The sequence below is a fragment of the Marmota monax genome, unplaced genomic scaffold (genome assembly GCF_021218885.2).
Source record: "Marmota monax isolate L192 unplaced genomic scaffold, Marmota_monax_Labrador192_F-V1.1 WCK01_AAM20220418_F8-fsc00086, whole genome shotgun sequence".
In the NCBI taxonomy this organism is placed as follows: Eukaryota; Metazoa; Chordata; class Mammalia; order Rodentia; family Sciuridae; genus Marmota; species Marmota monax.
In genome coordinates, this window is record NW_026693086.1 from 5,336,033 (window position 1) to 5,357,126 (window position 21,094).

General features: G+C 45.3%; 1 pseudogene; it reads right to left on the minus strand.

The window, feature by feature from the left end:
* Positions 1-1,204: 1,204 nt before the first annotated feature.
* LOC124099347 (sulfotransferase 1A1-like) lies at positions 1,205-19,196 on the minus strand (annotated as a pseudogene).
* Positions 19,197-21,094: the final 1,898 nt, after the last annotated feature.

The following is a 21,094-nucleotide window of genomic DNA, read 5'->3' on the forward strand; positions in this document are numbered from 1 at the left end:
TGCTTTTGACTGCTGGGCCACCCTCTATAAATTAAAACTGATCATGCTCCAGCCTATACCAGTTCTTATTTTGGATGGTTCTGTGATCAATATCCTATTGTCCACCAAACTGGCATCCCTTAAAATCCTCAAGGCCAGGCTATTGTAAGACAGGCTCACTTTTCCTTTAAGTTAAAGTTACAAAAAAGTTGAGATAGAACCCCCCCCCCCCACACACACCAAATTGTTTGAATCGTGCTCATTTTGTTTTGAAATTTTAAAATTGTGATGCCGAAGGTCTCAAGGCTGTTGAGCACCATATGACTCCCACTGCATAGGCCCATCAGGCTTAGTCTGGTGGAGAGACTTACAAGGAGGACAATGGAATGGGCCAAATATGGTAATAATATGGGGTAGAGGCCATGCCTGTGTCTTTCCAGAAGGTGTAGTTCATCCTATCTGGGTTCCTGAGTGTGCTGTTCACCATTATCATGGAGAATCTTGAAACACAGTTCAAACAACTAAAGAACCTGAATATCAGGCTGAGCAGATGGTCAACTAGCAGGGAGATACTAGATCTCCAACCACCATGTTTGTGACTCTGCTGGCTTTATTGACCTGTCAGGTAAGTAGGGTTCATCAGGAATCCTAGTGGACTTATTTCCTAGATCCACCTTTAGTGCACCCAGCTGCATCCTGCAGCCCATAATGAAAATTCCACCATATTTGAAGACACCTCCTATGCAGATGGCTGCTTCCCCCCTCTAAGTTTGGCCCAGAAGTACCTGGTGGCTTCTAAAGCTTGTTTGCTCCCTGAGCAAACACAAGTGAAGTCCCCTCTCTGGTGTCACAAGGGAGCTGGCCACTTCCACTTGGAAATATCTTAGCCTGAGATTTTCACTCTGGGACCTTTCCTAGACCCACTCTGTTTTTGATCATGGAGTGAATCCCCCTTGGTGCCTTAGGAGAGAGGAAGGGAGAGTTTTCCTTCAGAACTGTGGACCCAGGCTTGGCACAGCCTTGGGCATGTGTAACTAACCCAAATGCTAAGAGATAAGGATTGTGCTGGGTCCTGACCTGGGTTGGCTCTGATGTTCCAGGCCAGGAAGGCAGTGTGGGCAACCCTGGGCGGGGTGGGCCTGCCAAAGGGGATTGTCCTGAGGGCCTTGTCAGGTCCCCTGAGGTTTCTGCCGCCTGGGTGGGACATAGATGGAAGCAGTAGCAGGCAGTCTCACCTCCTTCAGTCTTCATAGAAGAGGTAGAGCACAGGGTGGGTGTGGCTCAGCTCCCGCCACTCCTGAATGTGTTAGTACCATGACCCATAGGACACTGGGGAAGGGGAACAGCAGGGTTTGGTATGAGTTTTAGGTGGCTGTCCTCAGCTCCAGCCCTCTCCTTCCTCCAGGTTGGGGCCCACCTTGTCCATCCATGAACTTCTCCAGGAAGCTGTCCCAGGTGCCAGGGTCAGGGTGCACCTTGGCCATTTTGTAGAAGTTGTAATAGGAGACAGCCACGTCCTTTGCATTGCGGGCAACATAGATCACCTGCAAGGACAGACGACACCCACTGCCAGCTACACCACCCCATGCACACACCCCAGTTCTGCCTCCCTCCTGCCTGCCTAGCCCCCTCACAGCACCCCTGTGGAGGGTCCCCTCTCGGCTTGACAAGGGAACACGTTGAGGCCTTGAGGCTGACTTGCTGGAGACCTCAGGGATGGCTACAGCAGCTGGGATCTGAACTCAGCTTTGATGGGAGACTCCTGGCTGGTCCCTGAAGTCATACTTCATCCTAATCTGACCCCTGGGATTCCACCACACACCCAGATGGAGAACAAGGCAGGCAGAGGACCCTTTAGCCCCTCTGTGAGCCTCTGAGCACCAGGCTCCCCTGCCCTCGGGTCTGCACTGAAGAGTCTTGCTCTCCTCGTCTTGGCCCTGCCACAGTGAGGACAGGTGGCCTTCCCACTTGTGCAGAGACAAAGCTTGAAGAGGCTTTTCCTGCAGAACAGGACCAAAGCTGGAATGGCCTAGTGGCTTCCGCTGCCACTCACCTTGACCTTCTGATCCAGCAGACTCTGGGAAAGCAGGGCCAGCCCAGGTGTATCTTGAGAATTTGAGGGGCGGGTGTACCTTTCAAAGTTTCCAGACCTAACGTGCAGGCAGGAAAAGGTGTGGTGTGCTGGAGCCCAATCCTTCTAATACCACATTCTACAGCAACCTACCACTCTCACCTGACGGAACCCCTGGGCATTTGAACTCAAGGAAGTGCACTCATAGATAGATTGGGGCCCAGTGACACTTCTCTGGGTCATCACCCTGGTAGATCATGTCTACTATCTCACTTATTCATGTGGTACCTGTGAGGGAAGGAAACAGAGGTGAGTAGGGTGGAGGTCTGGTCCTGTTGATCAAGGTCAGGGTTGCAGCCCCAGCGGGGGAGCAGAGTGATCCTCCTCACTTACCAGACTTGGGGTAGATGCTGATGAGCACATCATAGGGCCAGGCCTGGAAGCTCTGAAGTGGCCCCACCATCTCTGCAAAGTACTTGATGAGTGGGATGAGGGTCAGAGTGCACCTTGACTTTCTGATCCATTGGCCAGTAGAGGGGGGAGATGTCCTGAACCAGTTCCATGCTCCTGAGCCAGGGGCCAGCACCTGCTCTGCTTCTCTGAATCCCTTCACAAAACAGCATTTGTTGGATACTTGCTATGAAATAGGGACATTGAGGCTTCAGGAGGTCCAGTGATTTTCTCAAGCTCACTAAGCTAGTAAATGGCAGCTGGACTGGAAAATGGTCTAACTCCAGTGCACTGGTTCACAGGTCATGCTGCATCTTCTGATTACTTGCAGAACTTTCTAGGACCCCAGTGCCTGGCTGCAGCCCAAGCAATATAAGCAATTTCTGGAGCTGCAGTCCAGAAATCATTTCAGAAAATTTCCAGGAAATCCTAGGAAGCATTTCAGCTTATGAGAAATTCCTCCAGGATCTGCCCTTTGTTTTCCTTTGTTTTGGAAGGTTTGTGGTGCTGAGAAAGGAGCCCAGCATATCGTGCCTACTAGCTAACAGCTCTACCACAGAGCTCTGTCGTTGCCCAGCCTGCTCAGGCTAATTGCTCATTGGCCAGCTTGCGGCTCTTACTACGTTCTGCTCACATCACAGCGTACATTCAGTGGGCTCCTCCTTGAGCTCCTTGGTCCTTTCCATCCAGAAACACACTAGGCGAGCTTTAGCAGGGATTCAATTTATGCCGCCAAGCTCCATCTAGGCTCCTGGACAAATATGATCAATTGAAATGAGGGGAAGAGTCCAGGGGTTGGATGTGTTCTCAGCTGTAATCTGGCTCCCGAAGTGCTTCCTACACGCATGCCTTCAGGAGAAGGCAGTAGACAGCTTTTTCTAATGGACCATGTAAAAGAGGGAGAGCAGAGGGGAATGATGGGGTATGGGTCAGCTCACCTTCCCTCTGGCTGAAGGGCAGTCTCTGAAGACCAAGGGATCAGTCCAGAGCAGCCTCAGGCATTCCAGGACCTGTAGGTTCTGAAAACCAGGGTAAGTCCAGAGTGCTGGGTGGGCAGGGCCAAGGGACTGGGGCGGAGCAGAGCAAGGAGGGCTGTTCTGAGGCAGCATGAGATGGGAAAGACAAGGATGCCAGAGCCTACTAGCCCTGGAGGGAGCCCCTGCTTCATGGCTCCTGTGGGACCTCAAGGAGCGTGGCTCACGGCTGGAGGAGCACAGCCCACAGGTGCTTTTGATTCCTGGGCTGAAGAGGCTGGACAGGAAGAGTCAAAGGGCCTCACAGAGGGAGAGCTCCCCACTCTTTTGCCTTTTCTGTTGGGATTAAAATCAATTTGTAGCTGGGCACCGGAGTTGGGAGTCTTCTGAGTCTCCTAAGAATAGTGAGTCCTCAGTGTCAGCTGGACAAAAACAGGCAAAGAGGCCTTTGGGCCAGGCAGAGGCTGGACACATAGTAGGTCCACTGGCCCACCTCCTATTTCTGTTTCAATTCACTGAGAATGAATACTACTTGCAAATACCAGAATTTACCCTTAACACACACTTTTGATTGCGCTCAAATAAAAACTGTCCAAAGTGTGGTGGAGGGGAGTGGGTGAAGAAAAGTTGCAGAAAAGGGTCGGGGAGGCTGAGGATCAGGTGTCCAGCATGTCTGTCCAGTGTTCCTGTGGAGATAAGAACTTGGTCAAAGGCAGCCCAGGAGATGGAGGTGGATGAGCAAGTGGGGGCCAGAATCACCTCTCACTTCTTCTTGTTCCAAGCCATCTTCCTCCTCAGTGCCCAGCTGGCACAGCCAACTCACTCCCCAAAGTAGTGAGTTCCACCTGCCAAGGGTGCTCTTGGTAGGAGATATCATCTGTATCCAAAGTCAGGCTTCTCAAGCCCCCTGTAGCCCTGGCCCTGGGTGCCAAGGACTTAGCTACCCCAGAATGGACTGGACCACTGGGTATCCTCTCTCCAGAGCTAGGCTGGGCTGGAAAGAGGACAGCACTCACCTAGGACATTGGCCCTGTAGGAGCAGAAGCTGCTCTGGCTCTTCCTGAAGGAATTCCTCTGCCAGGCAGATCACACGAGTCTTTAGGGACAGTCAGGATGTGGCAGCACAGGGGACTTTCTTCATCCTGTCACTGGTGGCAATAGGCAATGGATGTCAGGAAAAAAGTCATTTACATTTAGTGAGAGCTCAGGCCTCCCTGTTAATTTATTCTGCATTGATTGAACCTCTGCCCTGAGGTGGACTCTATTCTAAAAGAGTGAACAAGACCTGGAGTTGAGTGTGAAGAGTGGAGAGACTGATGACAAGACAAGAAATATATAGTCAGTGAGACAACGTAGAGAATGAAGGGCTAAAGTAGGCCGGGCACCGTAGCACATGCATGTAATCCCGGTAATCCGGGAGACCAAGGTAAGATAATTGTATGTTCTCAGCCATTCTGGCTAACATAGGGGACTGTCAATCAAAATTAATAACAAAGGGCAGGGACTGTAGCTCAGTGGCACAGTGCTTGCCTAGCACCTGTTGGGCATTGGGTTCTATCCTTAGCACCACATAAAAATAAACAAAATAAAGCCATGCTGTCCACCTACAACTATAAATTTTTTTTTAAATTAAAACCAAAACAGGCTGGGGATGTATGTTTCAGTCCCTGTGCCTCAAAAATAAATGAATAGGCCTCTCTATATGCCGCAGTCTGGCTGGGCACAAAATCACGAGCCACTCAAGCAGGAACAAACTTTATTTTTGAAATTGCCGCCAATGCCCCGTACACTCCCGGGAAAATTGCCTACCGACCCACGCAGCGTTCTCCCGGACCCCAACAGGAAGTCCCTCCTCCGGAATTCCCTCCTACCGCACTTCCCCAACCAATGGGAACTCTCTAGGAGTCCCGTAGCAGGCGGAGGTGGACAGCAGGAGTCCAATATCCATAAGAATGCAGATCTTAACATAATCATATCATCTCAATGGCTTGCTGGCGTCACCTTTCAACCAAAAAATGCCATGCATCATATTACTTGGCTGTGGCTCTTAGCATCTATAGTTCTTCACGAGGAAGAACTATACAGAGGCAGTGAGGACTCTTGGAGCACATGACATATGGTCAAGTCTGAAGGTCAATGTAAGAGATTTCTGCAAAATGGGAAAGGGAAATGGCCACAAGCAAGTTGTTCTCACCCAGGTCCAATATAGGTGATGGAATTTGGGTTTCCTCTGCATGAAGCTGGCTGGCTGGGAAATAAATCTAAGAAAAGAAGGAGGTGAAAATCACACTACACAGAAAATAATTTTGAAAAGCGAGGGCAGGACGGCTCTAAGACCTTAGGGGCCAACCTTCCACACTGGAAAGAGAGAGGGCAAGAACCCCTGTTTGCTTTATTATAGATGTGGGAAAATTCAAAGGTTTTCCATAGAATGTTCTTCTGCCAAATAAGGTAGGAGGTGGGCTGTCCAGACCCAATGGGTCATCCGCAATTCCGTAGCTACAAGAGCAGCCTTCCTAGCCCAGAGAAGACTGAGGTCATGTGCATTGCCTAATTCCTTAAGTGGGAGGAGGCAAAAAATGACTAGCAATGACCAAAATGACCCAAATCTCCTTGGCTCAAGGCCGAGTGAAGATGCTACATAGCTCAGGAGTGGCTTCTCACAAGTTGTGATGAGTCAAATGACTCAAAGATTACTAATCATTCCTGACTTAGAGATGGGGCAAGCAGGCTGAAGGGTGTCAGTTTGCCTTGCCCCTCAACAAACAGCTTGACCCCAAATCCTCTGAACACAAGCTACTACCTGAGATGGACCTCACCTGGAGCCGTCTGGCACACGGGCTCAACGGAACCAGTAACTGGGTCGGTTTCCTACTTGCAGTTTGAGGCCCTATCCAGAGTGGCTGTGATAAGAAAGTCAGTGTCACTGGGCAGTGGTGGTGGGCAGATCCGTGCTGAAGCTCTACCCAGACACAGTGAGCAGAAGGCACTGCGCAGCACACCCAGATTGAAGGCTAAGGCAGCCTCATCCATCCTGTGTGACCCCACATGTGTGCACTCGAATTGTGGGTGGGAGGACAGAGCATTGGGGAGGCCAATGCCGGGGACAATTCCTGGCCTCTTCAATCCCATCGTGTTTCTTACCTGAAGGACAAGCCATGAACAAGGAGACCAGGATGGGCCCTGTGAGAACCCAAACCACAACTGCCCCGCATGAGGACAAAACCCCTAACCACCCTTTGCCTCCGTCCCACCAACCACCATCATCCTACATGCTTCAAGCTCAGCCACGAGGTTTCACCTGCTTGGTTCAGATAGTGCCCCTGGCCCTTGCCAACCGCCTCAAGCCTCATCCACTTCCACAAACCCTGCTCTTCCCTATAATCTTGCTTCTGCCAGGTCCCGCCTTCCTGTGATAGCCAGTGTGCCGCGGGATGTCAAGGGGGGCTGACGGTTAACCCCACTGAAACGCAGGCCTGATGCAGAGGGTTCAGGCAGTAGAGCAGGTAGACAGACGCTCAAGAAATGTCACTGCCTCTCTTTATTTTTCCCGGGGCCAATGGGACATTTAGGTCAGGGCCGAATGCTGGGGATGTGATTTCTTGACCAAGGACCCAGGGAGGGTCTGGGAAGCTGCTAGATGCTTGTTTCAAGAAAGTTCCCAGGGCGATGGTGAGGCACCCTGCAGCCCGCAGCGGGTGCAGCTTAGCACATCCTCTCCAGGCCAGAGCCAGAGCCAGAGCCAGAGGTCCAAGCTCTGCCCCAGAACGACGGAGGCGGAACACGTGGCCAGCGCCAACCAATTAGCGAGCGCTGGGGCAGGGTCGTCCTCACGCAGGCTCTGATTGGCTAGCTGATGGCCCGCGCCAAACTCTTTGACTGTTGGAATCGCCTTCTCGCCTGAGGGAGGAGGTGCTGCGCTGCTGACCCAGTGAGGTCGCGAGTAGATGTCCCAGCGGAAGTGGCTTCACTAAGGACTCTGGCCAAGTCCCAGGGGTCCTTCTATCTCTTCTGGGTCGCCTTTGTCCCTGGACCACTGCGATGAGACAGCGCAGACTACCTCTGGGAGGAGCTGCAGCGGGACTTGGAGGACGAGTAAGCAGTGAGTGGAGCGGCCTGGGTCCTCCCTAGGAGGGAAGAGGGCTCCTGGGGCCGGGTAGGACCTGCTTCCCTTCCTTCTGCCCCCAAGAGGTGGGGAGTATAGTATTTAGCCTTCATTGGGAGGTAAAGGCCATTGTAGCCGTTTTAAGTATAGCCCCTCCCTTACCCTGCACCAGTTTTAAAATTAGCTAATAGCTGAGAATGTAACCCTGAGCTCCTTTTGTCCGGGCCCAGGCAGAGCTGTGTTAGAGATAAACAGAGGCCAACTTCCCACTCAGGTGCACTTGCTAACCACGTTTGGTAGCACACCATTGACTGGCCCACTTCTGAAGACATGTTTAATTTCTTGTGGCACCTTGGTATTTGTAACAGTGGAAGCCAGGTTCTGGGAAAGTGCCAACCATGGTAATAGACCCCTCAGGGATTATAGTACCACTAATCACCATATCCCCAGAGAGCTGGGGCTTCCTGTTTGCTGGTGGCTTTGAAGATGGAGAATTGAGAAATTACTTAGGGTTTCAGAGCTCTTACCAGATGACCTATCCCTCTCTCCAACATTACCCCAATATTAGAGGCATGATAGAGAATTCCCCTGCAGGTTTCCCCGCTATTCAGAAGTCTCAGTGAGGCCCAAGCAAGGGCCTTTGGGAGCTGGAATTTTGATGTTCAGTGGTCCCCAGGAGAAAACCCGGTGGCTCCATAACCTTGGACTTGATGTGGCTACTGATGCCCCTGTGAGGACCATGTTTTTCTGAATCATGGTGTTAGGAAACAGACAGATGAGGACGGTGGGAACATGAGTTAAGAGAGTAATTTTATAAAATGGGCCCTCTGTGCTGACCCCCACATGCTTAGTTTTCCAAGAAGCAACCTACCTGCAGCCCTGCCTGGCCTCACTGGACAGGATATGTCACATCCCTCAGTAAATTACCTGTTCAGGAGAAATGTGGGCCCAAAATAATGTTGATAAGAGGAACTCAAATTATCCTGAAGGAGAAGACTTGTGACAAGATCCTGAAACTCTGGGAGATAATGATAGTTTTTCCTATCTATAAAATCTGTTAGAATGTGTGGTTAAGTATCCAATTACAGAGTTTATGGATTGTCCTGATTCAGGAGCCATGTTGGCTCTGCAGCCTGTTGGAGCCTATGGAAACTGAAACCCAGATCTGTGTGCTTGTCACTAGGTCTGTGTGAGCCTTTCTGGGCCTAGCAATCCAGAAGAAAGTCAGAATCTGGGAGCATTTCGCCCAGGGGAACACAGGTTGGAGAGGCTGGAGAAAGCTGGGTTCTCCCCAGCTCCACATTTCCTGAAACACACAGGGACGGACTGGTTCCCGACCCCTTCCCAAGTCCCACATCCACCTATCCCCAGGTCCCACCATGTCTAGCATTGGCCTGGCACCCAACAGGGACCTCTAGCTCTCCAATTCCCAGTTGTCCAACCCCTCCCTATATCCCAACCTGGCTCATTGCCACTATGTGGCTAACCGGGCCAATGCAGAAACAGTCTCCTTGATAGGACACAGGTCCCCAGTCCAGGCCTCAAGACCCCCTGGAGAGGTGCCTAACTGGAAATTTGAAAGGGTGGGGCAGAAGAGATTGAGTTTGGAGATCAAGAATTGTGGGGTCCAGGAGCTGGGATTGTGGCTTAGTGGTAGAGTGCTTGCCTAGCATGTTTGAGGCACTGGGTTTGATCCTCGATACCACATTAAAAAATAAAATAAAATTAAAAATTTAGAAAACAGAAATGTGGGGTCCAACAACAAATGTTGGTGCAGATATGGGGAAAAAGGTACACTCATTCATTGCTGGTGGGACTGCAGTTTGGTGCAACCACTATGGAAATCAGTATGGAGATTCCTCAGAAAACTCAGAATGGAACCACCATTTGACCCAGGTATCCCACTCCTCAGTTAACCCAAAGACTTAAAATCAGCATACTACAGTGACAAGGCCACATCAATGTTTATAGCAGATCAATTCACAATAGCCAAACTATGGAACCAATCTTGGTGCCCTTCAATAGATGAACGGAGAAAGAAAATGTGCTATATATTTGATGGAATATTACTGAGCTTTAATGAAAAATGAAATTATAGCATTTGCTGGTAAATGGATAGAGTTGGAGAATATCATATTCCAAAACACCAATTCCAAAACACCAAATCCTGAATATTTTCTCTGATATGTGGATGCTAATTCATATTTGGGAGGCAGCACTAGGGAAGAATAGAGTTTCTTTAGATTAGGGAGAGGGGAGTGAAGGGAGGGGAAGGGACATGGGAATAGGAAGGACAGAAGAATGAGACATGTTATTACCTTATGTACATATATGACTACATGACTGATGTGATTCTGCAACATATATAATCAGAAAAATGAGAAATCATACCCCATATATGTATATCAAAGTGCATAAATGCATCCTACTGTCATGTATAAATAATTAAAACAAATTAAAAAGTGAAAAACATTTAAAAAGTGCAAATGAAAAAATTAAGTTAAATTTTTAAAAAAAGATAAAGAAAGAATTGTGGGGTCCACAAGTGAGATAAGGGGTAAGTCCAGGCTTCTATATAAAATGTTTGGAACACAAAAGAGATTCTTGGAGTGTAGTCTTCCAACATGGACTGGCAATTGTATATCCTGCTTCCAGGTGTTCTGCCTCCAAGTCTAACCCTGCAACCTAGAAACCCTCAACACCCTGAGGGTAGAACTACCAGCAAACTCCAGATGACCACACATATCAGCGGTGAAGGGAAGTAGCAACTGTTCATTTTTCCATCAAGATCCTTTTTTTCCCCCTCTCATATTTCTACCATTTTTTGAAACCAAGTAGTTTTCATGCATCAATTTATTGAGGACTGGGGTGTCTGCCTAGTATATTACTGGTTTATTGTGTATTTTTTAATTTTTACTTTTTCATTTTTATTATTTTTTTCTCTCTCTCTATATATTTTTTTTCCTCTCAGTTATCTGTTTCACTCAATTCTCTTTCTCTTTTCTCCTGCTAACAGCCAACTCCTATTAATTCCTCTCTCTTCCTATAATATTTTACTTCTATCTTCTCTTTTCCTTCCTCATAAACATCACATCTGATGCCACTTCTGTTCTCTCTTTGTCCACCATTTGAAGTCATAAGCCCCTTTTGCAAACTTACTGTTTATATTGTAGGTAATAATTGAACACATCATTTCTCTGAATTGTGACAAATCTGTACACATCTTAATAGGAGGTATTTGGTTTAAGACTGTGTATTGTGTGTATTGGGTGCTGTTAATGTTGGTGCTGTTAAAATTAATTTTAATATTCTTCCTTAATGGGAGGTACTGGAAACATTCAGACACTGTAAGTCTATAGGGTAGGAATTGTACTGCCTCAGATCACATGGCTAGATGGGAAGGTACACAAACAACATGAAAAACTAAGGGAATAAAGTGCTCCAAACAAACCAGGATGCTCCAATAATAGAATCCATTGACATCACAGTAGAAGAAATATCAGAGAAGGGGTTCAGAATGTACAAGGTTAAACTGATCCATGATGTAAGGGAGGATGTAAGGAGTGAAATTAGAGATAAATTTCTGGTGAAAGATGGCTTCAATAAAGAGATAGAGATCCTGAAAAGATATAAGCAAAAGTATGTGAAATGGGGCTGGTTTTGTGGCTCAGCAGTAGAGCACTCACCTAGCACTTTCGAGGCCCTGGGTTCGATCCTCAGCACCACATAAAAATAAATAAATAAAACAAAGGTATTGTGTACAAACTAAAAAATAAAAAAAAATATGTGAAAGGAAGGACTAAATAAACCAAAGTAAAATTCAATGGAAAATATCACCAACAGACTAGACCACCCGGAAGACAGAATCTCAGGCAATGAAGACAAAATATGTAATCCTTTTCTTTTGGATACTAGGGATTGAACTCAGGGGTACTCAGCCACTGAGCCACATCTCCAGCCCTATTTTGCATTTTAATTAGAAACAGGGTCTCACTGAGATGCTTAGTGCCTCACTTTTGCTAAGACTGGCTTTGAACTTGTGATCCTCTTGCTTCAGCCCCCCTGAGCCACTGGAATTACAAGTGTGTGCCACCATGCCTGCAAAATACATTATCTTGAAAATAAAGTTGACCACAAAGAGAAGATTGTAAGAAACCATGAACAGAACTTCCAAGAATTGTGGGATAACATGAAAAGATGAAATTTAAGATTTATCAGGATAGACAAAGGAACGGAGATACAAACCAAAGGAATACACAATCTGTTTGATGAAATAATATCAAAAAATTTCCCAAACCTAAAGAATGAAATGGAAAATACAAGAGGCTTACAGAACCCCAAGTGAACAAAATTACAATAAACTCACACCAAGACACCTTATAATGTGAATAACTAACATATAGAACAAGGAGAGAATTTTAATGGCTGTGAAAGAAAAATATCAGATTATGTATGGGGGAAACCAGTTTGGATTTCAGCTGATTTCTCAACCCAGACCTTCTACACTAGAAGGTCCTGGAACAATATATATCAAGCTCTGAAAGAAAGTGAATGCCAACCAAGAATTTTATATCCAGTAAAATTAAGCTTCAGATATAAAAATTAAAAAAAGATCCTTGCATGATAAAAGAAAGTTAAAAGAATTCACAACTAGAAAGCCTGTACTTCAGAACATTCTCAGTAAAATATTCCATGAGGAGGAAATGAAAAAACAATGTGAAAACCAGGAAACTACACTAAAGGAAAAGTCAATGAGAGCAATAACTAAGTCAAATTAAAAAACCAGAAATAAACCAAATGACCAGGAATTCAAATCATATCTCAATCATAACCTTGAATTATAATGACCTAAACTCATCAACCAAAAGACAGATTGGCAGATTGGATTAAAAAACACTCACCTCATTGGCAAAGCCATCCACAGCCTGAAGGTGAAAGGATTAGAAACAACATATCACTCATATGAATTGGGTAAACAAGCAGGGTTTCCCAACCCATATCAGATAAAGTGGACTTTAAGCCAAAGTTAGTCAGATGGGACAAAGAAGTACATTTCATACTGCTTAAGGGAATTATACGTCAGTAAGACATAACAATCATAAACATTTATGCCCCAAACAATGGAACATCATTGTACATAAAATAATCCCTTCTCAATTTCAAGAATCAAACAGACCACAACCCAATAATACTGGGTGTCTTTAACACACCTCTCTTACCACTGGATAGATTTTGCAAACAAAAGTGAAAAAAAGAAACTATAGAACTGAATAATACAATCAACAATTTAGACTTAATGGACACATATAGAATATTTCATCCATCAAGGGGTGGATACACTTTCTTCTCAGAAGTACAGAGATCCTTCTCTAAAATAGACCATATTTTAGGCCATAAAACAAGTCTTAGCAAATACAAAAAAATTATAGTACCATGCATTCTATCAGGTCCCAATGGAATGAAATTAGAAATTAACGAAAAAAAAAATAAAAAATCAAAGCTACTCTAATACCTCAAGACTAAATAATATCTTATTGAATGATGGAGACTAAATAATATGCTATTGAATGATGAATGGATAGCACAAGATATCAGGGATGAAATTAAAAAAACTTAAGAGATAAATGAGAAAACTTTATACAATATATCAAAATCTCTGAGACACTATGAAGGCAGTGCTAGGAGGAAAGTTGAGCTCATTCATTAAGGGAATAGAAAGTCAATGAGTAAATGACCTAACTTTATACCTGAAAGCCCTAGAAAAAGAAAAACAAATATACACACAAAGCAGTAGAAGATAGGAAATAATTAAAATCAGGCTAAAATCAACAAAATTGAAACAAAAGAAACAATTCCAAAAATTGACAAAACAAAAAGTTTGTTCTTTGTAAAAATAAATAAAATTGAAAAACCCTTAGTGGACTAATGAAGTGACATAGAGATAAAACTCAAATTGACAAAATTTGTGATGAAAAAGGAAATATCATAAAGGACACTGCTGAAATACAGAGGAGTATTAGAAACTATTTTGAAAATTTGTATTCCAATAAAATAGTACATCTTGAAGTCATTGACAATTTTTCAGAGATATGTGATCTACCCAAACTGAATCAGGAGGACATACACAAATTAAACAGATCAGTTTCAAGCAATGAAATAGAAGATGCCATCAAAAGCCTTCCAACCAAGAAAAGCCCAAGGCCAGATGGATTCTTAGCCAAGTTGTATAAGACCTTCAAAAAAGAATGAACACCAATTCTCCTCAAATTATTCCATGAAATAGAAAAGAAGGGAATTCTTCTAAACTCATTCTATAAGGCTAGTATCGCCCTGATACCAAAACCAGACATCAAGGAAAGAAAACTTCAGACCAAATTCCATGATAAAGATAGATGCAAAAATTATCAATAAAATTCTGGCAATGGCATACCAAAACATATTAGAAAGTTAGTGCACCACCATCAAGTAGAGTTCATCCCAGGGATGCAGGGTTGATTCAACATATGGAAAACAATAAACCTAATTCATCACATTAACAGACTTAAAGACAAGAATCACTGATCATCTCAATAGATGCAGAAAAAGCATTTGACAAAAAACAACACCTCTTCATGTTCAAAACACTAGAAAAACTAGGGATAGTAGGAATATACCTCAATATTGTAAAAGCTATCTATGCTAAACCCAAGGCCAACATCATTCTAAAGGGAGAAAATTGAAAGCATTCCCTCTAAAAACTGGGACAGAACAGGGATGCTCTCTTTCATCACTTCTATTCAACATAGTCCTGTAAACTCTAACTAGAGCAATTAGATAAAAACAGATAAAATAGGTTAAAAGGAAAAGAAGAACTCAAATTATCTCTATTTGCTGGGACATGATTCTAAATTTAGAAGAACAAAAAAAAAATTTCACCAGAAAACTTCTAGAACTAATAAATGAATTCAATAAAGTACCAGGATATAAAATCAACACCAATAATCAAACACGTTCTAATACATCCACTGAAAGAGAAATTAGGAAAACTATTCCATTTACAATAGCCTTAAAAATAAAATACTTGGCAATCAATCTAACAAAAGAGGTGAAGGATATCTACAAGGAAAACTACAGAACACTAAAGAAAGAAATTGAGGAAGACCTTAGAAGATGGAAAGATCTCCAATGCTCTTGAATAGGCAAAATTAATATTGTCAAAATGGCCATATTACCAAAAGTGTTATACAGAGTTAATGAATTCATATTAAAATCCAAATGATACTTTTTAAAAAACATTGTTTTTGGTTGTAGATGCACACAATACCTTAATTTAGTATTTTTAATGTAGTACTGGGGATCAAACCCAGTGCCTCATGCATGCTAGGCAAGTGCTCCACCACTGAGCCACAACCCCAGCCCCAAATGATATTCTTAATAGAAGTAAAAAAAAGCAAACATGAAATTCATTTGGATAAGTAAGAGACCCAGAGTAGTCAAAACAATCTTTAGCAAGAAGAATGAAGCAGTAGGCATCACAATACTGCACCTCAAACTATATTACAGAGCCATAGTAACAAAAACAGCATGGTATTGGCACCAAAACAGAATAGAAGACACAGAGGCAAACCCACATAAATACAATTATCTCATCTTAGAGGCACCAAAAAGCATTCATTGTAGCAAAGATAGCTTCTTCAAAAAATGGTGCTGGGAAAACTGGTAATCCATAGGTAGCAGAATGAAAATAAATCCCTAACTCTCACACTGCACAAAACTCAACTCAAAGTGGATCAAAGACTTAGGAACTAGAAGAGACACCTTGTGGCAAATAGATGAAAAAGTAGGGCCAAATCTTCACTATGTAGGGTTAGGAACTGAATTCCTTAACAAGACTCCTAAAGCACAAGAAGTAAAATCAGAATCAATAAATGGGGTGGATTCAAACTAAAAAGCTTCTTCTCAGCAAAGAAAATGAGAGCCTACAGAATGGGTAAAAATCTTTACCACATGCATCACAGATAGAGCTTTAAGAACTGAAAAAACTCAACACCAAGAAAACAATCAATAAATGAGCTAAGGAATCGAACAGACACTTCACAGAAGAAATACAATCAATTAAAAACATGAAAAAAATGTTCAACATCTCTAGAAATTAGCAAAATGCAAATCAAAACTACTCTAAAACTTCATCTCACTTCAATCACAATGGCAATTATCAAAAATACAAGCAGTTATAAATATTGGCAAGGATGTGGGGAAAAAAGGTACACTTATAATTGCTGGTGGAACTGCAAATTGGTGCAACCACTATGGAAAGCAGTATGGAGATTCCTCAGAAAACTTGGAATGGAACCACCGTTTGACCAGCTTTTCCACTCCTTGGTTTATACCCAAAGGACTTGAAATCAGCTTACTACAGGGACACCATCACATCAATGTTTACAGCAGTTCAATTCACAATAGCCAAACTATGGAACCCACCTACCCACCTAGATGCCTTTCAACAGATGAATGGATAAAGAAAAAGTGATATAGATATATATATAGAATATTAGCCTTAAAGAAGAGTGAAATGATGGCATATTCAGGTAAATGGATGGAGCTAGAAAATATCATAAGCTAAATAAGCCAAACCCAAAAAATACTAAAGGCTGAATGTTTTCTCTGATATGTGGATGCTAATTCAAAATAAGGGGGCGGGGCCAGGGAAAAATAGAAGCACATTGGATTAGACAGAAAGGAGTGAAGGGAGGGAGGGGATATGGTAGTAGAAATGATAATAGAATGAAGCAGACATTATATTCTATATGCATATATGATGCATGACCAGTGTGATTCAATATTGTGTACAACTTGAAGAGTGAGGAGTTGTACTCCATTTATGTATGGTATGTCAAAATGCACTCCACTGTCGTATATAACTAATTAGAACAAAAAAAAATTAAAATCCAAACAAAACCGATCAGCATGGGCCAAGGTGACCTAGTGTTGCCATGATAATGCAGACTTAAAAGTCTGAAGTCACGGGGCTGGGGATGTGGCTCAAGCGGTAGCGCGCTCGCCTGGTATGCGTGCGGCCCCGGTTCGATCCTCAGCACCACATACAAACAAAGATGTTGTGTCCACCGATAACTAATAAATAAATGAATAAATATTTTAAAAAAAAAAAAGTCTGAAGTCACCCTGCTCTCCAGGAAAAGTCAAGAGGTGGACATGGGCAGGACTCTCTGGAAATCTCTCTTTGGTCCCCAGTAAAACTGGAATGCAGGAGAGGCATGCTGTCCTCCTCTCTGAGAGGACCACTTGTGGGAGGCCATCCTCGCACGTGATTTGAGTTACCTCCCTGGCTGGGTGAGAGGCGCTTAGACACAGCTGTGTCAGAGCTTTCCTCACCCTTTTCCAGGTCCAAGGGCTTGTATGTGCACAGGCATGTCTGTCCACTGTCCCAAAGACCCAATCATCGCCCCTGACCTTGGGATGCTGCCCCCCTTAACCTTCATTGGATGGGATTTTCCCCGGAATTTTTTGTTCCCCAATAAAAGTCCACTCCCTGGCGTGTTCTCTCTCTCTCTGGCTAGCCTCTTCAGTAAACCTCACTACTGCATTAGGTGGATGGAGGCTGGAGCTAGGGGGAGCCATCCTGGAGCTGGTTTTAAAGGTAACTAGAGTCTTATCTCTTTAATTTAAAACTCCCTAGCATTTCGCTCATGATTCGAACCTTCTTTAATGAAGCCAGTGCTGGTTGCTGGGCAGACCCACTCTCTCTCCCTTGAGAGTATCCCCTTTCCCTTTTCCTATCCTTTCAGTAAACTCATTCCTGTTACTCTGAGTGACATGTCTGAAACCTTCTGACTTGATGGCAAGAATCAGGTTTGAGGAGAGGGTCTTCACAGTTCCTCAGTTTCTTAGAAGGCCCCAGCTCTGTACCAGTGGGATGTGAGAACATGGGGTTGGGATTAGGGTTAGAGCAGGAAAGTAAGACTGATTTGAGGCAGAAAACTGGAGCAGATGATATATATATATATATATATATATATATATATATATATATATATATATATATATATATATCAGTATTTAACTCCCTAGGCTGGACTCACATCAGGAGCTCAAGTGATCCTCCCCCTCTCATCCTCCTGAGTAGCTGGGAATAGAGGTGTTCACCTCCATACCTGGCATTCCCCTGTATTTCATTTATTTACTTTTTAGTACGAGAGATTGAACCCAGGGCACTTAACCACTGATCCACATCCCCAGATTGTTTTATTTTTTATTTTGAGAAGTCTTGCAAAATTGCTGTGGCTCATTTGAAATTGTGATCATCCTGCATCATTCTCCCAGAGCTGCTAAGATGACAGGCCTGTGCCACCACACCCAGCTCTCCCTGTATTTTAAAGGCCAACTTCTTAGTCCCTGAATTACCTCCACCCCTACCACCCTCTCTTGTTTCCATCCTGAGAATGGGGTGGTGAAGATGGGAGTCTTAATGGTTACAGCTTTACCCTTCTGGTCCTGGGGATCATTTTCTGACCTCTTTAGTTCCCCTGAACCAGCAGGACAAATAGTGGGTGAGTCTACTCATGAGGACTCTGGAAGAGCCCATGGTCCCCACCGTGCAGGAGAAATGCAGAAAAGGAGCATCACTCCTTTAAGAGGCCCGGCCTGTAGCCTCCCTGCACCCACCACAGTATTTACCAAATGTTGAGGGGACCCTTCCCTGTTTTATAGAGGAGATGTGATTTGCCTACATTCATGTGGCTCGCATAGAGATTGAGACCATTTGGGTATTCAGGGACATTTGTACATCTTTCCCAGCATTACCTATCCAGGTAGATAATGAGGAAAGGGCAAGGAATAGGGCTTTGGTCACCCCTGCACAGTATGCAGCAACCCCTACTATGGCCCAAACACCCATCCCAAAGAGCCCTGTGTTGTCCCAGCTCAGGGGGTCACTCCTAAGTTGGGGGCAAAACCTACTCCCAAGACCCCTCTTCACAGGACCTATTTCTGTCAGGTCCTTCTCTCCCAGAGGCCAGGCCCAGGCAGGACCCCCAGAGGCAGCAGCACAATGCAGTGAACAGTTGGGCCATGACCCAGGATCTGCCCTTCTGGGAGCCTGTCTCCTGCTTGTGCCTCACTTTACTCATCCTTAAACCAGGCCAGGCTGTTCCTTTGGTTCTACGATTGTTTGTTTTTAAAAAAATTCCCATTTTTATTTTTATCCTTTGGATCTGCAGTCCTAACATGCATTAATGCCTGGTTTTGGTCCTTTTCACTTCCAAAAAAAGGCCAAAATGGAGAGTCATGGGTCATTAAATCTTCTGACGTGTGCATCAATAGACAGTCTTGTAGTTGTGAGAACATGACAGAGAACTTACACAAACCTAGATGCTACAGGTCACTCTCCTGTTGCCTCTTTTATTATTGTTATTTTTATTAATACTATTATTATTTTCAAAATGACAGTTTAACCCAGGGATGCTTGACGACTGTACCCATCCTTTTCTTATATTTTATTGTGAAGCAGATTCTCAATAAGTTACTCAGGATCTGAATCTGGCTTTGAACTTGCAATCCTCCTGCCTCAGCCTCCTGAGTCACTGGGATTATAGGCCCTCACCACTGCACCCACCTCCATGTTGTCTCTCTATGGAAACAAGAGATGCAGTAAACATGAGCTGTGGGGGAGGGGCTGCTGCTGATGTCACAGGGCCCATTGCTTTCCAGTTTATTTTTTTATAAGGTCCAAAGACTCTAATGATCAGAAGTGAAGTATCGTAAATACCTAAATATTCACCCTTGCTTACTGTCATCGAGTGGCCACACAGTAGGTTTATTTACGTGTAGTGTGTTGCACTAGGGTATTGAAATGGCTGTGGCATCACTGGGGGAAGGGAGGTTTCCAGCTCCCTCATGTGCATGATATGTGGCTGTGAGTGGGGGAAATGACCTTTTGCAGCCCAGGACTATCCTCAAGGTTTCCTTAGTCCTCCCCAAGACAGAGGTGATTCTGGCTACACCTCCTGGTTCTCTCTTCTTCTGTGACCCAAGGCCTGTGCCTCCCTCCTTCCTCCCACAGCCCACTCTGCTTCTTGCTGTGGGGGGGAACCTGGGGACTTGGCAGAGCCCCACCTTATGTCCTGAAGCAAGGCACATGTGTAGCTGCCACCCAGGTGCTGCCTTCCAGGCCCACAAATGCCACTGCCCTGGCTTCCCTGCCAATGTGTGAAGACTCCTCCGCCCTTGGTCTTGTCTCCTTGCCAATTTGGTTCTGTTTGAAGGTGAGGGGTGTGTGGAGCCATGCCTGAGAGGCCAGAGATCCACATTGAATAATTGTTTCTCAACTTTTGCATGAATTACCACATAGATGATTAGAGAAGTGCCCAGAAGGGTAAGGCTGCTGTGGGTTTTGCTGACCCAGCACACTCTGGCCAACAGTGCCCAGGTCAGGAGACAGAGGTGACTGCTCCTCCAAACCACCCTTTGGCAACTTTCTAGCTCCTCCTCATGGTCTCCACACCTCATCACCCTGGCAGCTTAGCTTGTCAGAGTCCCAACTTGGACATCTTGTGGATGGGCAGGGAAGGGGATGGACCCTTGGTGGAAACTGGGAGGTGGGGGCTCCCTGCTAAATTCCTCTGACAGCACAAGGCAGGGTTCTGGGGGTCTCAGGGCAGGTGCCCATCCCTGAGGCTTCAAGGGCATGCCTCCTTCCCTCTGTGGCCAAGATCATGGGTTTATACAATGATTTGGAGCTGCCTCAGAAGACCATGTGAGAGGGGTGCTGATGAACTTGCTGCAACAGTCAGCCGTGATCCTGCCCCTGTGGATCGGGAAGCCTGATGACAAGTGAGGGTGGCAGCCAGCGGGGGGGCCTGGTGTCCAGGCCCAGACTAATGCTCCTTCCACTCACAGGCCCCCACCCCTCTGTGGAGCCATTCCAGCCTCAGGGGACTATGTAGCCAAGCCTGGAGACAAGGTGGCTGCGCGGGTCAAGGCTGTGGGTGGGGATGAGCAGTGGATCCTGGCAGAGGTGGTCAGTTACAGCCATGCCACCAACAAGTGAGTGGACACCCACCACGGCTGAAACTTCTTCACCACACCCTCTTCCGCTGGCATTGTTCAGCCTGTGTGCACAGTGGGAGAAGAGCTTCCCCGGAGGGCACCTGGGCAGGAGGTGTGGGAGGCACTGGGCTCCTTGGGCCACTTTCCCACTCTCCATCTCCCCCTCCTCCTCTTTCTGGCTCCCTGGCTTGCAGTGGGCACCTGGCTACACCCGGTGTTCCTCTTCCATTCCCCCACAGGTATGAGGTAGATGACATTGATGAAGAAGGCAAAGAGTGAGTGTCCAGCTGGGAATGGGGTGGCCAGGCTCCTGGCAAGTGATCCACTGGGCTGTCTTAAGCCACCGGTGGACAGCCAACCCAGACATGGACCCCGAGGCCTTATCCAGAGGGGCAGCTGGCGTTGGCTCAGTATCTCCAGACCACCTGCTTCCACCATGTCCTGATCCACACATCCCACAGCAGGTAAGGC